At 22.9% G+C, this 4,690-nt stretch overlaps 1 long non-coding RNA gene across 1 annotated transcript; it reads right to left on the bottom strand.

The window, feature by feature from the left end:
- Window positions 1-3,094: 3,094 nt before the first annotated feature.
- On the bottom strand, window positions 3,095-4,477 carry LOC111618993. Its single transcript, XR_002755669.1, has 3 exons — window positions 4,371-4,477; window positions 3,588-3,640; window positions 3,095-3,406 (listed from the first exon to the last, which is right to left on the bottom strand). It is a non-coding gene; the product is annotated as an uncharacterized LOC111618993 (long non-coding RNA).
- Window positions 4,478-4,690: the final 213 nt, after the last annotated feature.

Here is a 4,690-nt window from a genome sequence, read left to right as displayed (position 1 = left end):
ATGTAATAAAAATTTCAAAAATTTTTCAGTATTTAAAAAAAAAAAAAAAGAGATAATGCAATCTACCTTTCAAAAATAGTGTTTTAATTAAAGTAAATTTGTTGTCTTATTAAAGTTGGAAATCAAAATGAAGGAATAAGTTTTCATAAAGGATGCACCTGTATTAGAAACAATGTTCTACAAACAAAATAAATGATGCCTACAGGTAAAATCAATGTTGCTTTCAGGTGCAAATATACGGAGGCAGATGTATATAACAATTTATAAAACAGGTGCTGAAAACAAAGAAATCATTAAATATTTACTTGAAGTTATTTTCTTCGTAGATAACTATTTTCTACATCTAGATAAGGATAGATGTTCTAAACCTATTAAACTTGTTTTAAAAAATTTTATAAACCAGTTACAATAAGATTGCTTTAATGTTATACATTGAATAAAAATTCTCTTAAATAGTAATTTTATTTATTTATTTTTTATTATATAAATCAATAGTGTTCAACTGGCTACAAGTGTTCAACTGTTTTAACTTTTATACTTATTTTAATGAAGAACTTAAAAAGTATTCTTGTACAGTACATTTAACACTTTAATTAAATTAATTTTATTAATATATTATTTTAATAATTACTTTATTAATAACAGTTTTTTTTATGTGTTATAACAATAAGCAGTTATAGTGTATTTATATAAGTTAGTTCACTTTTTTCTAATACATCTTATTTGGTTTAAGAACTATTTTTGTAAATTTCATTTATAAAATACTTTAAATTATATAATAAATATGATTATTTTTGAATTTATACCTATTTTAGATAATAATTTTGGAAAATTACAGATACGAAGATGTGAATTTGGTGTTGCAACGTGTAACAACGACGTGTAAGTTACAGCAGGTTACAGTGGCATTTTGTAAATGTTAACTATAAAATTATTGTAATTTTTAACCGTTCTACTCATTATAATATCGAATATTAACTTAATTTACATCTACTGATAATGATAAACTTAATTTTCATTAGATCGAGGAGAAACGTAACACTTAAACTAATAGGGCCTAAACTGTTTCTGTATAATATAGTATAGAAACAGTTTATTATTTAAGTATTGTCTTTTATATTTAAAGTTTACTTTTAGAATAAGAATTTACACTTGTTTTAAAATTTGTACATATTCGATTTAATATATAAAAAGGGGGACATTTTTATTTAGGGCCTATGCAAATTTCTTTATAAAATTAATAATAGGCCTATAAACTATCAGAATAAATTTTTTTAATGCGAATTTAAATAAAATCTTCCCGATAATTGAATGTAAAAATTAGCATTACATTAAACTAATTTCTGAAGGGGAAAAAAAATATATCGATCTTGTTGCGGATAAAATTAATTTATACAACTTCATCCCATAATTAATCTTACAAATTAGCGATAGGCCTATTTATATTTATAAATTCTTATAGATTTTAATTTAAATTAACACATCTAATTTAATTAAAATTTTGAAGTTTAGTCCAGTTAACTCGTATCCGAGATAATGTTTTAGGTAGGTTAATAATAATAATAATAATAGTTTTTATTGTGAAAATTATAAAGTAAATATCACAATAATAATGCTTTCAGTTTATTAAATTTGATATTAAAGCTTATAAAAATTACAAAAATTAATAGTTTAACTTTGAAATTAATATCTTTAGGCCTATTTTATTTTAACAAACATTGTAGTTAACACTACAGAATGCACTTTGTTTAATAGAAAAAGTTGTTTACATCTTAAGTAAATCTGTTAAATATTTATAAATTAGAATAATTTATTTTTAAATTACCGACTTTTCTCATTAATTAAATCAAATATTCAAACATACAAATGAATAAATTTCCATTGTAGAGAAAGGGAAACATTCGTATTATTCTATAATATTATACAGAATAATTACAAGTTCATTAATTTGAAAATTTAATTAATATTTAATAAACTAAAACGAACAATCTGACTATATTTAAATATAAATATTAATAGATTTCTTTTTTCCCCCTTCTTATTCTTCTTATTTTATCGATAAATTATTGATAAATGTTGACAGATGCTGAATTTTCTGTTTAAATAGCAAGAAATATAATTATTTTATATTTTTATTTTATCGTATATCGGCTGAAAAACAAAAAAAAAATAGTCTTTACCTTATTGCGAATACTTAATAAGGGAAAAAAAATCGATAACATGTGATCTATGGTGATTAATAATGAATGTTTCTTTAAAGTTTCATTGCTAGGTAGATTTATTGAGTTGAATTCAAATTTATAAGGGATTCCTCGTGTGATACCATATCTTAAAAACAAATCGCCATTTCTGAAATTATCTTCTGTGAAGAGATTAACCCCGATTTAATTAACAGACTGACAATTTCTGTTCGATATAAAAGATTTAAAAACATTTTATTGGATTAAAGAATATATATTATATTATTTTATTCAAACTTATACATTATAACAACATTTTAAGTTCGTTATTAATACTCTATTTAACGGATTTTTGGCAATGGCGAACCCAAATTAATTCGTTAAATGGAGAGTTTACTGTATAATACTTTTTTCTAATTCACGAAACAGAAGGCCTATTATAATATTTTTCCCTTTTTGTTTACCATTGATATAATCTTTTCATTTATATTCTGTTAGGCTATATAACACGTCAAATAAAACAAACTCTTTAAAAAATTAATTATATGCGTTGCGAAGTAACAGAACATGACTTTACTGAATATAATAATAATAACATTATTAATCGTTTAAAATGAAAAGATGCTTACGTATTATTTTTTTATTTATTTTTTAAACTTCTCTTACGTTAAGTACGCTTAAAATTAAACTAAATTCTTTAAATCTTGTTGATAAAATTATATTTAAAATATGATATGTCCATATTAACAATAGAATTCGTAAAGACAATACATTAATCCTTCTAATTTATACGATTGTGTAGATGTAGAAATGATAAAATATAACGTGTTTTCTTTTTTTTTTATAAGAAAATTATTTATGTTTAAGCTTCTTATTATTATTATTTAAATAATTTCGAATATGTAATAGCGTAATTAATGAATTAACTTCATGTATTTATTCCCTTAATATTTTAATTTGTGTTCATTTTTATTATTTTAACCCGTGTTATTCGAGAGAAGTTGTTGGCTTAAACTTAGATCATTTGTACCAATAAATTTCTACTCTGTTTTTTTTTTCAATTTAAAATCTTTATTGTTTCTTTCCTTGATATCTTTATTTTTTAATCTCACAGATATATTTTTATTTTTCTCTCTCAGTTTCCCATTGAATCCGTCTAAGTTAAATCTCTGACTCATAACTCAGTTTTCTTCTTTAGACTTTTTTTTTTTCAATCAGATGTTGTCCTAATAATAATAATAATAATAATACTTTTATATTCTTTTATTTTTGTATTCTTCGAATTTAATTATTTAATTCCTTTGCACTTTTTAGATTAAGTTCGGTTACATTGTCTTCAATAACTACTTATTGTATCGTTTTACTTTATTATTAAGTTTATTACCCTGTTTTATTATTTTTACTTACTTTAATTCTTGAGTTAACTTGTTTTCCTATAGGCTCATTAGATCATCAATTACCTAAGATTAGAATTTCGTAACATTCTAAATTAAATTATAGGAAAATTAATCATTATCATTTTAATTACAAAATTCCTTAGCCTAAAGTTATTAGTTAATTATAATATATAGGAAAATTTATGCTTAAGATGTTAACTTACTTATAGTCCTATATTAAATAAGAAAAAGTTGTTAGGTATAATTAAATTTATGTAAATTATTCAAATTTAGTTAAAGCTTCTTCGCTTTTCGTCCGATTTTTTTTTACAGACTTATATTTTACTTTATAACTTATTTTAATAAATAAACATAAAGGAATTTAAGTAATTATGTTTTGTTATAAATATAAAACTAATTTACTTCCAGAAAAAAAAAACTTCTAAAGGAATCTGCATAACCTTATAGAATAAAAAAAAAAAAAACTCTAATTTAACTTACCTGCCTTTAAACTTTGAGAAATAAAATATAAATCTGGATATAACATTCCGCAAATTACTACTAAAGAAACCCTGCTGTTTAACATTACCCATAAACACTTCACACCTTTTTTTTAAGCTCTATACAATTCGAAATCTGAAATTTATTAAATCTTTCCTGGAAGATTTACTTAAAGGATCAAGAAAATTCTTAGTAAAGCTAAAAAGAAAGAGGTGATGTATTACAAAAGAAAAATTTTAAATACAAATCTAAATATTATTCAAAACTGTTAGATTCGATAGATTAGAAAATTTGAAATAATCTTTACACTTACACACTTGCCAGGCTTTCGAAATCTTGTTAAACCTATTTATTTCACGAATAAGAGAAAATAGAACCTTTTCGATAGATTCATCTAACCGAGATGTGTAAGGAAAAAAACAAAATAAAAATCTATAGAAAATAAAAGACCTAAGGGGAAATCATGTTACCCCTGAAATTTTGGAGCTGACTCAATTCGTTCGCGCCTCTAGTGATACTGTTGTCGACTTTGCCCTCATATCTACAGGGCATGAAGGCGCCTCATCTACTAGTCTGACAAGACATCTCGATTATAATGCTAACTATGTTGCTCTTTTTTCGTTTTACCCTCAT

Source organism: Centruroides sculpturatus, unplaced genomic scaffold (genome assembly GCF_000671375.1).
Source record: "Centruroides sculpturatus isolate CEXI.00-Female unplaced genomic scaffold, Cexi_2.0 scaffold259, whole genome shotgun sequence".
In the NCBI taxonomy this organism is placed as follows: Eukaryota; Metazoa; Arthropoda; class Arachnida; order Scorpiones; family Buthidae; genus Centruroides; species Centruroides sculpturatus.
This window is presented reverse-complemented; position numbering and strand designations above follow the sequence as displayed.